General features: G+C 37.3%; 1 pseudogene; it reads right to left on the reverse strand.

The window, feature by feature from the left end:
- Nucleotides 1-13,984: 13,984 nt before the first annotated feature.
- LOC149167607 (putative pentatricopeptide repeat-containing protein At3g13770, mitochondrial pseudogene) lies at nucleotides 13,985-17,685 on the reverse strand (annotated as a pseudogene).
- Nucleotides 17,686-19,042: the final 1,357 nt, after the last annotated feature.

Here is a 19,042-nt window from a genome sequence, read left to right on the forward strand (position 1 = left end):
AGGTCACTAAGCTTTAGGACTCTGTCAATCTAGCCTTTTATTTTTCCCTTTAGTACCTCCGTGAAGGTGCACAATTGACCTTCACACAGCCTTAACCCATGATCCAAGTACTTTCGTGCTGCTATGGTTCCCAAGTTAACTTAAGTGTTTTACTTATCTTACTAAACAATCACAATTAGCGCCATGTAAATTGATATTCTTACTTGCCTTCAATTAACCAATATCATCACACGTATTCGCACATCATATAAAAATTGTAATTTAAACCCAAAACGCAATATAACCAGATGCATAAACAGGAAATAAATACACGGAAATTGTGGAATACTTCTCTTTACTGATATCTTCAGATTATTACAGACTTTAACCGCCCTGCGCACACAGCTACAGGGGTCCGCGCACTTAGCTACGGACTTCTACCCTAGGCCTCTGTGCACTCAGTTGCAGAGCCTCTACCTATGCTAAGACCCAAAACACTTAGACTCCACTACCAAGACTCCAAGAATTATTTTCTTCTTAACTTAACTTAAGACTACTTAGAGCTTAGTTACTTAGCTCTTTTTATTCAATCCCATGGTCTGCTGACCATGGGTTGATCTTTACAACTGACTTTATACTTTACAAAATAAGGGCGGACAACCCTTTATGACTCTTGACACCTTCATGCTCTGTGACCACAAAATGCGGAGACTTTACTACTTTCTTACAAAATTGACCCAAATCATGGGCATTTAGCCCCAAAACTGTCCTTGGGGGATCCCGTTCCAAACAAAAAATCAGTGAAAATTGATTTTTTGACATCTAATTTCATAAAATAGTAAAAACTTATTCATTATTTCATTGTTTTTCCCAAATTTTCATGTATTTTCCCAAAGTACACCCCTTGAAAGTATCAACTTTCTCAATCGTACCTTTGGGAAGACCGGTAGAGATTTGTTGCAATATCTTCAAAGCCCCATGATGCAAGTGGCCCAATCGCATGTGCCACAACTCGCTAATGTCCCGGCTCTACACCCTTTCTTCTTTTGTGCTCAATGCAACACACTCCTCTACCTCCAGCTTATAGATATTCTTCACCCAAATCCCTATGTTCTTTACTTGACCCGTGGCTATGTGTCGAAGGAACACCTTTCCTTTCGAGAAGATCACATCATAGCTTGTATCCTCAAGCATGGAAACGGATACCAAGTTCTTTTTCAGCCCAGGCACATACATAACATTCTTCAAGGTGAGTGGAGCCTCATTCTCCCTCTGAAAAGTAATCATGCCCAATCCAGTAACACTATACTTCCCGTCATCACCAATATCGATATGCATCTAGAAATATTTCTCCTTTAGGTCACTCAATAACTCATTGTCGCCAATCATGTGGAATGAAGCTCCACTGTCTAAGTACCATACACTTCCCATAATTGATGACACCATGCATGCAATGAGGGAAAATTCCAATTTGAATTGAGAGGCCAAACCCTCACCCACCGCTCCTCCTGAGAAATTCTTCTTGGACTTCTTGAGTGGACAATTTGTAGCAAAATGGCCCAGCTCATGACAATGAAAGCACTTAACTTTCATTGTGTATTTCTTCTTACCTCCATGATATGAATCTGATTTGGAATGGGAAGCTTTTCCTTTCCCTTATCCCTTCTCCACTTTAATCGCTAAGGCACAGTTCTCTTCATCATCAATCTTTGATGAAAAGCCATCCTTGGTGTTCCTTCTGATCTCCTCCTACATCAAATCCGACCATAGTCGTTCCTAATCTGACAGCTTCTCCCAACCATTGACAAAGTCCTAGTAACTATGCCAACTCTTTGGGAGTCCTAGAAGAGAAAGACTGACCATATCTCCTTGGCAACCGTGATTCTAACACTTCCAAGTTCATCGTGACATTGAGTGAACTTGGTCAAGTATTTTGGAATAGTCTCGCCTTTCTCCATTTTGATTTTTCAAAGTTTGTCCTTCAATGCCAATTTTCTTTGGTCGTTATTTTTCTGATATAATTCTGTCAATGATTTCCACATATCATACAAATTTTCCTTGCCATGAAGACTCAAGACAATGTGGTCTCAAACTCCCTCAAGGATTATCCACCTACCTTCGCCACACATTTCTTCCATTCAGCCAAATTCTATGCATTTGATGCTGCTAGCTTAGGAATTTGATCAATGAATTCCTTCAAGCCATTATCCTCTAGCATAGCCTCCATTATGTTCCTCTAGGCCATAAAATTTGAGTTTCCTTCTAAGGCATATTCGCGTTGCAAACCATAGAATGTCATCTATCTATCTTGCAGTATGTATTGCAAATTTGAATTTCACCTGTAACCCAAAACTCAAAACTTTGAAATATCCTCTAGTATACTGTCTTCAGCCCTGATATGATGTAGAAAATCTTGTAGATTCACAAGTTCATGCAATGTACTAAAGAACAGGCCAAGACTCTACTTCTACTTTCAACCAGCTGAATCTAATAGATTGATGAAAACAATATGAAAAAGAATAAGATAAATCGATGGCACATATCACAAGATGTATTTGGGAAAAGCCACTTCTCAAAACTACGTTATCTATATTGCATATATCATAAATATGATTGAAGATACAAATCTTGTTCTCACTAGAACAATTCCACACAAGTATGCTCAACTCTCTCAGCTCACAAGCTAGCTCCTGGCCAACACTTAGCCAATTTTGAAAATCTCCAAGCCCCTAATCTCTTGCATAATTCCTAGGATGAATAGCTTGTATTTAAAGGGAATTCATGCTTTCAAAACTACGGAATCCAAACATAGGATCAATCTTTTATGCATGCATGATATTTACACTCCAGTAAATAATGCCACTAATAGTACACTATCCCTGCACTCTAGTCTCAACTAGGTCTTTCTCTGAACTGACATGCATGAGTTTCTCATGAGGGAATCTTCAGTTAACTGGAGTAGCACTAGTGGATACATTAGTGCACCAACTGATTGTTAATCCTCAATTAGTTCCAAAAACAATTTAGAACTAATTTAACTGAACTTAACTCAGTAAACTGAGTGATCTAATTTCCAACTCAATTTAAACTCATATTGGACTCCTAAAACTTAGGGAGAACATATACATGACTACAGAAAGACTTCGAACTTGAAATTCCTAAGCTAATTAAGTTAATTAAACTTAATTAACTATTTACAAGTTGTTATGAGAATAGAATTTGATTTTAATTCTCAGTTTAATTCAAGGACAAACTAAATTGGAATTTCTTGTTGCCATTTCTCAACATGTTCTTCTTTTTCTTGTTGCTTCTTGAGCAACTCACCCTACTGAATCTTGCTCTCTTCTTATTCTACTTCTCTCCTATTGTTCTTTTCTTGAATAGCTCATGAGTTTAAAGGATCAACTTTCCATATCTTGCTGCTCTCGCCTATCGAGGAATACCTGATCCTTTTCTTGAGAGCTACTTTCTTTGCTTGAGGTGTTATCTCCTCCTACTCCTGCACCTGCAATTCTTGAGCTGATGTATCGCGGGGTGAACTGGTCTCTATTGTTGGTTGTGTCTTCATGTTGGCATTGTACCAGTTATTTATCTTCTCATATTCTACTATAAACATCGATGAGTACTCTGTACTGTAACTAAGCCTTTGACAATGTTGCCTAATAGTTCACCTGGGATCATATCCATGGAAATATTTAGTTGCAAAGAGTAGGCGATCTAGCTCTTGTATCTCTGTTGTTGTCATGTTTTTCCAATTTAAATCATACATTCTAATCCTCAATGGAATGATAGGCCAAGGGGCTTTCTTCCTCATATGAAGAATTCCTGACAATCCCTCGTCCAACAAGTTTGTAACTTCTTGTATGACTACCTTGTTGGTCACATATCGCAACATAAGATGAGGCGATATCTGACAACCGAAGCACCTGATGTATGTACCCTTAGGAGCTGCAAACTAGGCTATGATATCTCGAAGTGACTCCTTTACCTTATTGGTCATGCAAGGAGGATCAATCTCAAATATCATGTGAAAGATAATTGTAAAGAAGTGTTTATCAAATTTATAATATACGCCTCTTAATATTAATTATGACAATACTCTATAGTGAAAGTAAACCAGGAACTTCTCCTCAAGGGCCCAGTTCCAATTCATTCTTGGGAATGTATATTGTGCACATATTCCATCTAAGAGAAATGCAGACATGTGGAATTCCAATGCCTAGTTTGCCTATAAATATGTTTTTTCCTGCCCCACTAGATGGTGTAATTCATATGACAAAATATCTGCCCAATTGAAATTTCTACCGTGGTTCATCACTATATTGAACATGTATATCCAATTCTCTTCGAACACCTCAGCGTTCTTACGCTCATACAACCGACAATACATGTCATCAAGTACTGATATACATTTCTAATAATCTTTGTCATATATATTATAGATATGTGGTGGCAGAACTTGGCAGGCTCTCAACACCATGATTTGTTAACATCCATTGTGTCAAGGGTTTCCCATCTCATGTAGAAGTTGGAATTTTCATATTCATTTGGCTTGAGAATCTTATAATATGTCTGCATGTTTTCACCAAAATAGGTGGTGAGCTGACCGCCACTCTCACTACGTAGCACAAGTTGAGAGTCATCCATATGTGTAATGATCCAGTCAATCACCTCCACGCATGGCATGATCGAGAACTTGCATGTGATCCTGTGCATCCTAGACTTTTTGATGTTAATATATGCATGCTAATCTTCTAATTTCTCAGTGAACTTTTCTTGCATGAGTGTGCTGTATATCTTGCTCCATGTGACCTTTGTATCCATATCAATAAAGCACTATGTATCTGCATATATGGGGATATTTTGCTTTGTAACTTCTATAGGTTCATCAGCACTTGCCTCTGAAAATTCTTTGGAGGGAACTTTGTGAGGTAGCATGGCTCCAACAAATGATGACAAGGTGGCAATACTTGTAGCATGAACACCTGTTTGGGGCAACACATTCATAGTGACAATATTAGCTGGAAAAAACCTACTTATGTAACAATGCTTGCAAATCACATATAAAGAGCCATCAAAGATGATAGGACATGAAAAAATGTGAACGACAATGCAAAATACCTTGCATGCATGAGAAAACGAGCATGCAAACTAGGAGGGTACACTTTCAAACCATGAAGGAACATAGAGGGTCATTTAGGGCTTTGCAGTGTGCTCATATCCTCAAGCAAGTGGAGAAAAATCATTTAGGGTGCACTGACACACTCCAAAGGGTTGAAGGGATGGATTGTTGGGCCTTCAGGTCTTCCCTATGCGCTCATGCGGTCAAGGAGGCAGGAAGGGCACATTGTCACACTCTGAAGGGATGAAGGAAGAGGTTAACAAATCTTTGGGCCTTCACAATGCGCCCATTCACTTAAGGAAAATGAGGTTGCATTGTCACATGGTGAAGGGCTGAAAGAAGGTGCTTTGTGCCTTCTTGGTGTGCTCATGCACTCTAGGGAGGGTACAATTCTTCGTGGTGAAGAAGTGCGGTCTAGAGGAAAACTTGATCAAATAGTGCACAGTTTTCGAGGTCAATCGAACTTCACGCTCAAGAAGTGCGATCTTCCTGTTGGAAGCTTAGAAACAAGTTTGAACAACAAGATTTGATGCTAAGATGAGGAAAAGAAAGATCTGCAAGGCTTTATAGTTGTTGTCACATTCATGGTGGAATATGAAAGGTTTGAAGAATGTAAAGAGTTTCTACATGTGACAACATATTAATGCTTGCAAAATGAAGATTCAACATAAACACCATCAAACAAACTGAAAACAACGGATCGACAACAAGAAAAGAAAGAATGGTAGTGAAATAATGAAAAACAATGAAGAGATTTGACATGCAAAACTTACTTGTTGCACTGGTTGATGGAGAGACTCTTGATTCCCAACTATGCACCCAACCAATATGGAATGATTATGCAAGAAGAATGATTAACTATGTTGATTTAGAGAATTTTGCATGCAAAATTGATTCATGCATGAGCGCCACTTGTCGTCACATGAAAGGATTAGTTAAGAGAAGTTAAGTGGGATCCTATTTCCCAAGAGTACACCCACATGCAACAAGATGGCACATGCATGCATCTTGGAAGGATGCATGTCATCATCACGAAGGAGTGTGCTCATGGAAGGTGCACTTGTTCATCATGGAGGAGTGTGCTCAAGCAAGGCACACTCCTACGGCCCGAAGGAGTGCACTCAAGTTGAGCGCATGTCTTCACCAACTTGGAGTCCGCTTGTACTTTTTCAAGTGTTTTTCTTGTTTTTGTTTGGTTTTTTATGCTTTTGAGTGTTTTTTCAAGTTTGTGCATGGTGAAAAGGAAAGTTTCTATGTCAAGAAAGACCATGAGTTCACCTAACCATGGACTAACTAACTCAAGTGCTTCTAAAGGTTAAGTGAGATGATTAGGAAACATTGACTTAGGAGGGTGTGACACTAGGAGAAAATACATGGATAACAAATCAAACAATTTGACAACTCAAGGGGGCTTGAAACGATAGTTATTGTAGGCTCCAAAACTGACATAGGCAAAAATTTTGGAGAGGCATTGTTGCAGCAACAACAAGAGACTATGCTCAAACTCATTCTCTAAGAATCTCTAAGGAAGACCACAACAATGCTACAACTATTTGATAGATCTACAGTAGTACCTAAGGGTATCATCGAAGATATTATGGTATCTATTCATTCTTGGGAGTATCCCACTAATTTCCTTGTCCTTCAACCCAAGGGGAGGTTTAATTGATACGTTCTCATTTTATGAAGACTTTCATTAGCCATTATTAATCCCTACATCAACTCTAGGGATGGAATACAACTATCACCAATGGCAATCTAAAAAACTTGTGTTATATCCACCTGTTAAACCTCTCATTGAGCATGACTTTCCTATTTGGATGGAAGAAGAAGAAGATGACTATTGTCTATCATATTCCTACCCTATATGTACATTAGAAACCACCATTGACATCATGCAAATTGATGGGGTAATCTGATTGATAAATTTATGTAAAATAAATACCCTGCTACCATGAATATCAATGGATTAGAAGATGAATCTACATGACAACCTAGCTATTCTCAGGATAGTTCATGGGAAGATTTAATAAATGTTGGTTCTGGGAAAAATAATGTGAAAACCATAGAAATCAACCCCTCCAAAACCTTGAAAATCAACCCCTTTCTCTCAACAAATCAAGAAGATCAATTGTTCACTATATTCAAACATGTTGATGCATTTGCATGGGACTATAAAGATATAAAGGGAGTTCATCCTTCTTTGTGCACTCACCATATATATATCAAGGGGGTTCATAAACTTGTTTTCGAACCACAAAGGTGAATGAACCCTACATTAAAATACATTATGAAAGATGAATTGCAGAAATTATTGGATGCATGATTTATCTATCCAATCTCAGTTAGTGAATGGTTGTCTCTCCTAGTCATAGTCCCTAAGAAGAATGGAAAATAGAGAATCTGTGTTGATTACGTAGAACTCAACAAAGACACTAGAAAGGATAATTTCCCCTTTCCCTTTATCGATCAATCTTTTCATGTCCTTGCAGGGAAAAAAATTGTCTCCTTTTTGGATGGGTTCGATGGGTACAACCAAATCCAAATTAGTCCTGAAGATCATGATAAACCCAACTTTACATGTCTGTGGGGAATTTTTTCTTACAAAGTTCTCTCATTTGGTCTATGCAATTCCCCTGTCACCTTCCAGAGGGATTTGTTGAGTATATTCTCTGATCTGGCGCATGATTTGGTGGAAATATACATGGATGATTTTAAACCCTATAAGAATGATTTCCAAGAGGATCTTTCAAACCCATGCAAAGTATTGCATAGGTGTAAAGAAATGAACCTCTCCATGAGCCATGAGAAATGGATGTTTCTAATGAATGAGGGGATTGTCTTAGGGAAGTTTCTCTCTTCAAAAGAAATTCAAGTGGACCCTAACAAAATATCTATTATAAAAAATGTTTCTTTTCCTAAAAAACATAAAGACGTTAGACATTTTCGAGGCCTTGTTGGATATTATCGAAGATTTATCAAATATTTTAGCAAGATTACATCTCTTTTATTTTCATTACTAACAAAAGATGCATGGTTTTGTTGGGCATATTTATTCCTAGAAGAATTTGAAGAAATAAAAGAAAAACTAATTTATGCACCTGTCCTCATAGGTATAAATTGGACTTTGCCCTTCCATATCCATACAAATGCATCGGATAACGCATTTGGGGAAGCGCTAGGAAAACTCGAAGGTAAACATCTCTACGTCATTTATTTTATTAACAAAAATATGTCCAAGGTTGAACTTAACTATACAATTACTGATAAAAAAAATAAAATAAAAAACACTTTTCTATTCTACATTCTTTAAGCAAATTTAGGGATTACATTAGTGGCTATAAAATCTTTATACCATATTGATCATTCAACGATCGAATATTTATTGAATAAACCAGATGTGAATACTTACATAATTAGGTGATTATTGTTGCTACAACAATTTGATTTGATTGTTGTTGAAAAACTTGGAAAAGAGAATGTTGTTGCAAATTTTATTTCAAGACTAACCTTGTCTACAAAGGATGAAAAAGTGGTGGATGACCTGCTCCTTGACAAGCATATTTTTTCCATATCACTTTTGTATCCACAGTTCACTAACATTGCCAACTTCCTAGCTATGGGCCAATTCCTCCTGAGTTATCTTCAAGGGAAAAAAGTAAGATTGTCAGAAATAAAACACTTCCTAGACTTGGATTGTGGGAACCCTTTTCAAGTTAGGACCATATCAGATCCTAAGAATATGTGTGAGGGAGGATGAATTTTATGACATTCTCTTAGCTTGTCATCATGGACCCTGTGGGGGTTATTTTGCTACCAAGAGGATAGCCTACAAGATCCTTCAAGCAAGATACTATTGGCCAACCCTTCACAAAGATGCCCAGAGCTAAATTGCACAGTGTGATGAATGCCAAAGGATGTGGAAACCCATTCAGAAGAATGAAATGCTTTACAACCTCAAGTGTCCTTTGAGCCATTTGAGAAGTGGGGCGTGGACTTAATTGGTCCTATTGATCCTCCATCCAAACAAAAAAGACACATTGTTGTGGGCACTAACTACCTGAATAAGTGGGCTGAGGTGAATGTAGTAAAAACAACAACTGAGCATAAGGTGGTTGAATTCTTAAGGTATAACATCTTCTACAAGTTTGGTTTCCCATGAGAATTGGTGACAGACCAATGCTTCCAATTCCCCTTTAATCTGATTGAGGGGTTAATGAAGCGAGAGGACGCCGAGAAGATGTGTCACTATTTTCCTTTTCTATTTTGAAGACTTTTGGACGAAGTCTATTGTTAAGAGGGGGTGTATGTAGTGCCTCGCTCTGGTTGACTAACCTTGATATTACATTAGTCATGATATAGCTTTAGGGCTCATACATTATTGTTTGAGGACCTCAGGTTGAGGATCTAATTATTTTACTTTTATTATTAATGGATGCGATAATAATTGTGATCAATTTGATATTATGATGATGATGGCTATGATGGATCAATTTGATGGCTATGTGTAATCATGTTGATGAATTAGTTATGTTGTCTTGTTTACATATTATGAGGTTTGACTTCTTATTTACAGTTAGCGATTATGTCGATGATTATGTTATAATGATACTGAGTATGTGCAATTATATCAATGACTAATGTTATAAACAAATATTGCTGATGATTATTGAGTGTGGCAGGAGACCACCTAGATGCACCTACATGTGATGAGTCGACAACCTCTAGTTAGATCGACTGCATATTATGGACTCAAAAATTTAAGATTCAAATTAATTTTCTAATGTGATAACTAATGGCATGATATGTTAGGTGTGGAACCTGATTATCTTCTGTATTCAAAGGTTTTAGCCGGATGTATACCCCAGGAATATTGTACACCCCTTCACGTGGGGGGGCTAATTCCCCCTTGGCTGGGGGGTCTGGGGGCCAGCGGTCCCTCGGGGGGGTTCAGGGGCAGCACCCCCGAAGCAAAAAATAGATGTAAAATTGCCTTTTAAAAGTCTAGTAATTTCTAGTCAATCTGGGCCATTCATTAGGCGAATGATCTGACGGTAGAAGTTATGTTTAATTTAGGGTTTTTTGCCCTAAAGACAACCCCTCACTATATATGAGGTAATTGTATTGCGTCTATGTATATCTATATTCTGAGTGAGGAAGAGAGAGGAGATTGAGAGCGACGAGAGAGTTACAGCAGATCTGTTGTAGGTTGTATCTCTTCAGTTTGCTGGATAATATAATAAAAGAAGGACTGACTGTTTCTCCATGGACGTAGCCCAAACTGGGTGAACCACGTATATCTGTGTCTCTCTTGTTTTATGTGTTTTCTATGTTTATATTTATGCAATATTTTATGTGTCCCATTGCTCTGTAATATATATAATTTTCTAGCATGATAGTGGCTGCAGGCATAGGTTAGTTGCTTGGACGAACAACTCACACATGGATGATGGGGTTGTAAAGGATAGATGGAAATTCATGGGAAGGGTGGGAAATGTCCCTAATTCCACCTGTTAGCACTCTTGTCATGACTTGGGTTACAAAGTGTTGGGATACCTTCGCCTTGACGCTCATGATGCCATGAGGGCGGAACCCAAATTAGGTGTCTCACAAGGATTTGCTAGGTGGCATGCATCAAGGCAGGTTTCTTGATCTCCAACACTGTTACTCTCACTATAGAGGGTGACACAGGATGTGACAGTGGTCTCTGTCGTCATGCCCAGTTCTTCCCCTTTTAGTCTCAAGATGTTTGAAGGGCACATGGCATGGAAGCTTTGGAACTTCAAAGGGAAGTTCTTGAAGGGCACAACTGACTTGACACCCTTAGCATCAGGAAGAAAAAACCGAGAAGTAATTAAGATTTGATGATTGTTCAATGATGAATTCTAATTCACATAATGTAGGAAGTGTGTTTTTAGAATCAAATTAACTAAATCAAGAGAAAACCTTGAGAAAAGAGAGAATGAGTAGAATTATAAAAGCTTGACCAATTGAGTAACTTTCCCTGCTCATGTTTGGAAAATCTTTAGTTTATAATGTGCATTAAAATAATTTATGTAAGTGTTCTTATAACAAAAGGGGAAGGAGACATAGAGTTTAATTAAAATCATTAATCTAAAAATACTAACCTCATTAAGAAAAGAGGGTGACGTATGAAATTAAAGAGTAACAATTTAAAATTGGAGAAATTTAGTTTCAAGAGAGAATATCCATGTGGCAGAAGCACAACACAAAGATCTCCATTCAAGATTCCAACTTGAGATAAACTAGTGTAGTTAGGGAATAAAATCTCAAACCTACAAGTTGATTTCAATAATGAACACAAAATAATGAGTATAAAAGGGAGATCAACGGGCAACTAGAAGAAATAAGGAATTATGTTGGGGTGAGGGAAAACATTTTTTTAATGAGAAATTAAGTAAATAATTTTAGGAGGGCCTTGGTGAGAGGCTAACACATCGATATGTGAACAATTAGATTATTGAATTAATAAAAATAATTGTTTTTGCGTGAAATGACAACTGTCATCTATGAAGCCCACCGTAAAAGAAGGAACAAACTATGAGAGAAGGGGCATTTTTGCCCTATTGTTGGATGACTTTCCTAATGCTATTGTGATTGTGATTATGACTATTGAATTATGTATTGAGTTTGATGGAGTGAAGGCTCTTGGAGCAGGAACTCTTGAGCCAAAATGCTCTCCTCTACTTTTCAGTGTTCTTTCTCTACCTTATAGCCCCATCACAACTCGAGGTCCATGGGGAAGAAGAGTAATCAAGGAGTAGGCTAGGAGGTCAACCAGTGAACTAGCAATGTTCTGTCGAGACACAAAAATCTCCACACATGTATGACGATCAAAGGAGTACAAGATTCAACAAATCTGAGATCGATTCTCCATATCCCTTGGTGCATGGTCTCATCCGTTTTTGAAAAGTTCTCTACATGCTTACTTGTTGTAAATAATTATCAGATTGTAAAAGTTAATGATATGATGTATATTTGTAAATTTTTGGACTATTGGTAAATGTGCCTTTAATTATTATATGATTCTCATGTTTGTTGTCATTATTCAATGGATGGTTATTTTCAAAAGGAAACCTTCATTTCCTTAGTACTTTGTAATTCAATAACTTAGAATGCACAATTTATTTGCTAATAAAAATGCGAGCATGACACCCTACATATAATAATTTGTGTTATTAGCTCATATTTGTTCCTTGGATTATATATATATATATATATATATATATATGGATGGCATCATAGAGAAGGACCCTACACCAATGAACCTACAACTTCCTAAGAAATTGTGACAAACTAGTAGAAATACCACCATTCTCCATGACCAACAAGCCAATGCAAGCAAGCTACTAACAAATCATATATTATGCTTTGAGAAATACAAACAACCACAACAAGGGAAACCTGAAACTATTTTCAAGTAAATTCACTAATATGTGGGTTGGATAAACCCAATGAAATTTATCGTTTGGCCTCTCAAGTCACCATTCATGTAGGGTTTACCATTGTCACAATCCAATAGTTTACACCATGTTCGCTACCTCAGTGAATATCTCCACTTAGGTGCTTCCATGAGAACCTTACACAATGAATCGATTCACCATGACTAATCCAAGTAGAGAATTAGCATTTTGTCAACACAATGACAAACATATATGTTGACAAAGAAACTATAAACCAACACATTCCCCATTTTCCATGGGGGTTATTTTGTTGGCCCTTCACATGACCTTTATCAAGGAGCATTGTAATGTGATCCTTTTTTTTTCTCAATCTTGCAAAACATAATTGATTCTACTAATAGGTTCCAATCAATAGATCAAACATGCATCCAAGACAAATCAGGTATATGAATGTAAATAAAAACTACCCATGTGCAGATTAGCCTTAACATGACTATAAAAAGTGGTCTACGCTCCACAATACCACTTGAATAGAACTATGAGATCAGATCAAATCATTAGATTAACCATTTTGGAGCTATTTCAATACTGCGATCATAAGTCGTAGTATTTTCAACATCATTCAAGAGTGGCCATACACAATGATGATGTATTCCAATATCACCAACACATCTATCATGTACTTGATCTTATACAAACTATTTTGATTCTTTAGCATGGTATAGCTTCCAGAAGTTATGAAACTTCCATTAACATGAGACATATCTCATGAAATGATGGACAAACAACACACTAACATGAAAAAATCAGGCCCACACAAAAATCACAGAAAAATGCCACAGACCAACCAAGCAACATTCATCTAAAAAGAAACCTCTCACCTACACTAATCCTATATTTATAGAGGATTAGCAATGCCTAAAACTACGATGGGTCCATATTGGCTTTGACATCATGTTCCTAAACAGCGGATTAGGCATGTTTTCCCACACCAAACTGAATTTGTTTGTTATATTCATCAATGTAAATATAAACATATAAATATATCATTCTTGTGCCTTAAAATAACTCTGTGCAATATTTTATCACGGTAACAACATTTGTACTATATTTTATCACGCTAACAACATTTTGAGAGAGTCTCTCAACCAAACTATAATTTAGCAATTAAGTAACTCCTAAATTACTTGGAGAAAATATTTCATATCCAACTAGATCGAACAACATTCTAATCTGAATAATAAAACACAACCTTAATGTATAATCACACATTATTTTATATGACAAGTAAGCATTACTCATTTGGTTAACCTTCAAAGTGTAATTTGAAAAATTAGACCCAAAAAAATACAAAATTCTCAAATTCCATTTCTAATTTGAGTGTATTTCAAAAATATTTTTGGACAAATTTGAAAAAATATAAATATAATACTCATAATACTTGATTGGGACTTGAATGAGCCAATTTATAATTTGAGTGTATTTCAAAAATATTTTTGGACAAATTTGAAAAAATATAAATATAATACTCATAATACTTGATTGGGACTTGAATGAGCCTATTTAGGAATGGGATCCCACTCCCTCCCATGTCCCATGACAAACTTCCTGGAAATTTACTCTCTCCCATATCCCATGACAAAGTTCCTGGAAATTTAATGGACATCTACACGACTTTAGAAAATGTCAACCGCTTTATCCATTTTATTTCATGTAAAGTCGCCAATGACAATGCCACGAGCATATGGCCTTTAAAGTCGAACCATAATGATCACCTCCCAAAATGGAAAATTCACTAGAGCGATAAGGCGTCAATGCATCTTGAAGCGATCGATAAACCCATCCCAACTTGACCACTTCCTCTACTCTGCTGACAATATTCAAAGTAGATCCAAGGACACCACAAATGAAAGCTTGATTTGCTTTTTCAATATTAGTATGAATCCAAAATTCGTAAGCAGCAGATGTCCAAGGCTTAATGCCGGGGAGGAATGTGGGTTCCTAATAAGCATAAGAACAAAGTTATGTTTGGGGTTTGGGCTTGATCAATTCAAAATCTGAATGTGGGTTCCTAACAACATAAGAATGAATTTATGTTTGAGGCCTCGGGTCAACCAATTCAAAACCTGAAAAAGTATAAAAAGGAAAGCTTCTTCAGTAAATATTTTCCACTTAGCTTCACCAATAATCGCCACAAGAGCACTGCCCAGCAGCAGGTGTCCAAGGCTTAATGCCGGGGGAGGAATGTGGGTTCCTGGGCTTGATCAATTCAAAATCTGAATGTGGGTTCCTAGTAACGTAAGAATGAAATTATGTTTGAGGCCTGGGCTTGACCAATTCAAAATCAAAATCTGAAAAAGTAGAAAAAAGAAAGCTTTATCAGTGAATATTTTCCACTTAGCTTCAAAGTAGAAAAAAGAAAGCTTGATCAGTAAATATTTTCCACTTGCTTCACCAATAATCCCCACAAGAGCACAGCCCATCCTTGAAATGATGATAACGATTCGCATCTCTCACAACAATTTCTCGTTGAACAATTTTGGAGATGAACTTCGTGGCAGAGTGGCAATCACCGCATACTCTGAGATTTTTGACCACCCGAATCGGTGTTCCGGGAGAAGTGTTCATAAGGCCAAATGCAATTGCCAGCTTCTCGCTATGGTGGCAAAGACTTTGTTCCTTTTGTTCATCCTCCACATCATGAAGTGCAAATCTTGTGTCAGGCACATACCCTGCCTCCTTCATCCGCCCAGACAGCTTCTCCAGGTTGTCACAGATTTTCTGCATTAGCGGATGTGATCTGTCTTCGACAAGGAAAGCATAAACCTGTTTATTGACCTGAATCCAGCTGTGACCGGGATCCTTTTTAACCTTCTTGTCTTTCATCAATCTTCGCACTTTTTCAATATCATCCCACCTGCCAGCTGCTGCATAGATGTTTGACAGAAGCACATAAGGTGCACCATTTTCAGGTTCCAACTCGAAAAGGCGTTCTGCTGCATGTTTTCCTAGCTCTATATTGTTATGGATTCTGGAAGACGCAAGCAAAGAACCCCACACAGAAGGGCCGGGTTTTATTGGCATTTTGTCGATAAAATCCCATGCTTCCTCTAGGTTCCCTGCACGACCAAGAAGGTCAACCATGCAGCAATAGTGCTCCATTGTAGGAGTGATGTTATAGTTTTTAGTCATGGAATCAAAGTATTGATACCCATCATATACCAGGCCTGCATGGCAGCATGCAGAGAGGACACCGACAAAGGTGACAGCATCTGGGTTTGTGCCAGAGAGTTGCATCTGCTTAAAGACTTGGAGAGCCTCTATTCCAAAGCCATTCATGGCATATCCTCCAATCATTGCAGTCCATGATACTACACTTCTCTTGGGCATTTTTTCAAACACTTTGCATGCACTCTCTACAATCCCACATTTGGCATACATATCTATAAGGCCATTGCCTACGAACACATCAGATTGAAATCCGATTCTGATTATGCTTTCATGTAGTTTCCTTCCATGTTCTAGAGCTGCCAAGTTTGCACATGCTGGAAGAATGCATGCAAAAGTGTCCGAATTTGGCTTTAAACACGTCCGCAACAATTGTCCGAAAAGCTCCAGGGCTTCTTCAAAGTAGCAATTCTGAGCATACCCTGCAATCATGGCAGTCCAAGAGACTACGTCTCGCTCATGCATCGTGTGAAAAAACTTTGCAGCCTCGTCAACATAGCCGTTCTGTGAATATCCAGCGATCATGGCATTGGAGGAAATTACGTCCCGTTCAGGCATTTCTTGAAAAAGTTTGAGAGCCTCATCCACTTGCCCACTCAATGCATACCCTGTGATCATGGAATTCCATGAAATAACATTTCGATGAGGCATTTCCTGAAAGAGTTTGAGGGCTTCTTTCACAAACCCATTCCGGCTAAATCCCGCAATCATGGCATTCCATGAGATCGCGTTTTTCTCGGGCATTTCCCGGAAGAGTTTCAAGGCATCATCCACCCGCCCAGCCTGGGCATATCCGGCAAGCATAGCTGTCCAGCAAACAACGTTTCGTTCGGGCATTTTGTCAAACACTTTGCGCGCATTCTCTATATTTTTACATTTGATATATACATCGATAAGGGAACTGCCCACGAAGAGATTGGATTCGAATCCGCTTCTGATTATTTCTTCGTGGAGCTCCTTGCCGTGGTGGAGATAACCGATAGTAGCACATGCTGGAAGAATACCAGCATAGGTGAACTGGTTCGGCTGGATCCCCCTTCGCTTCATAAGTTGAAAGAGCGCCAAAGCCTCCTGGCTATCCCCACGCCTGGCATAGGCTGCGATCATCACCGTCCAGGAAACCACGTTTGGATTCGACATTTGGTTAAGAACAGTGCGAGCATCGGCGAGGGTTCCATGTTTGGCATAGATGAAGAGGAGTTTGTTCCAGAGAAATGTGTGGATTTGAAATCCCGTGCTGGTTATGTGGAGGTGGAGCAGTTTGGCCTCTGCCACGGCTTTATTGTCGAGGCACCCCTGTAAAAGATAACAGTAAGTGTCCGAGTCTACATGAATGCCACTGCCAATACCTCGTTGCAACATATCCACCGCCTCTTTCAATCTGCCCTGCTTACAGAGCCTTCTCGCTTCTTTAGTAACTGTAGACATGTCAATGCCGATGCCATTGACATTGCCTCGCTTGGAGTTAATACCAGTCATAGTCATGGTGGAAAACAACTCCATCTTCTTCCTAAAGGATTGTACCGTTGTTGCTGCTGCTGCTGCGAGGCGGCTGTGGTATACCCTGCCATTTCAGTTCAATGAGCTCAACTGGCCGGATTCATTAACAATTTGAATCTGCTAGCTCGGAGCTAGTACTACACAGTGAACTGAAACTGAATGATACTATACGAAGATGATTGATGTTACCCATGTTTTTCAGAAATTATTCTGAAATATGATCTGTCCATTAGATACAGGGATTGTAAGACAGTCAAGATTACAGGAATTTCAAAATTTTCTTTTGAAACCATAGATTTACGCAAAAGATTCTGTGAGAATCAACCAAAAATTGTAAACCTGGACCTGGAAATTGTAGGTAAAAGGTGTTAGAATGACTAAAAATGGTAAACCTATTTTAAATGGAAATTGTAAGTAAAAGTTGCCTAGAAGTTGATGCATCAACCAAAAATTGTAAACCTGTTTTAAATGGAAGTGTTAAAATCAACTAAAAATGGTAAATTTGTTTTTAAATAGAAATTGTAGGAAAAGCTGTCTTTACCAGATTGATGTGAAATTGTAAGTAAAAGTTGCTTTATGAGAAGTTGATGGACTATTTTTGGATCTGCAAAATTTTTATTGCTTTCTCTTTTAAAGTTAGGGATCTGCAATGTTTTAAATGGAAATTGTAGGTACACAGTGCTAAAATCAACTAAAAATGGTAAATCTGTTTTAAATAAAAATTGTAAGTAAATCTGTTTTAGATTGATGTGAAATTCTAAGTAAAAGTTGCTTTTATGAGGAGTTGATGGACTACCCTTAGATCTGCAAAAATTTCATTGCTTTCTCTTTTAAAGTTAGGGTTTTGGATTTTTAGGGTTTGTGTTTTTGTTTAAAAGTTATTCTTTGACTATCTTATAATAGCATTTTGTGAATAAGCCTAGCAGTTGTCTTTATTTCTTTAGAAACAAACTACTATCATTCTAACTTTGTGTTTTACAATATTGTGCTATTTTATTTATTAATATAAGTTTTTTTCTTCAGGATATTACTATGCTCTATGTGATATTTTTATGTATATATTCCATTCCCTTTCCTGTCTTCCATTTCGTTTCTTCTACAACCTAGATCAAAATCTCACCATAATCCTAACCCACCATGATGACTCATACACATTTGCTAGTTGAACTTTGGCTTTAAACTCTGTTAGGAATATTTACAATGCATTTACATTATATATACATAGGTCATTATAATTCAATGTACATGACTTGACTCCCATTACATATCTTCATTATTTGAATAATACAATGATTTATTGTTCATTATAATTCAAGGATTAAAACAAGGATGTTACACTGAAAAACCTAGTTACAATGAAATTTTCATTAAACTTCAAAATCTGAGAGTACAAAAATTAAACATCAAATGCACTATTAAGGATTGTCCTTTGGTATATTGGTAACAATATTCTTAATGATTAAGAGAGGTGAAAGGTTCAATATATTTCCAAGTGTAAATTTATTTGTGTTCCATACTAATTCAATGTGAGTGGACTAGTGGACCTAAAACATAAAAAAAATGATGTTAAACTTAAAAAAAAAAAAAAAATTGATGTTTAAATGTTAGAAAATGACCTTGTTCTCTTTCAAGGCATTTTTACAACATTTATTTGTTGTTCTAAGATGTAAAAATAAAATATTAATCTCACTTTTATGTTCAAAACATTTTCCCCAAATTTATTTGTTGTTCAAAGATGTAAAAACATGACACTTTCACATAAAAAAAACTTTATCCAATCAATGTGTTA

This window comes from Pinus tabuliformis, chromosome 5_1 (genome assembly GCF_031772625.1).
Source record: "Pinus tabuliformis cultivar Carrire ecotype Pingquan chromosome 5_1, CPIR1, whole genome shotgun sequence".
Lineage (NCBI taxonomy): Eukaryota > Viridiplantae > Streptophyta > Pinopsida > Pinales > Pinaceae > Pinus > Pinus tabuliformis.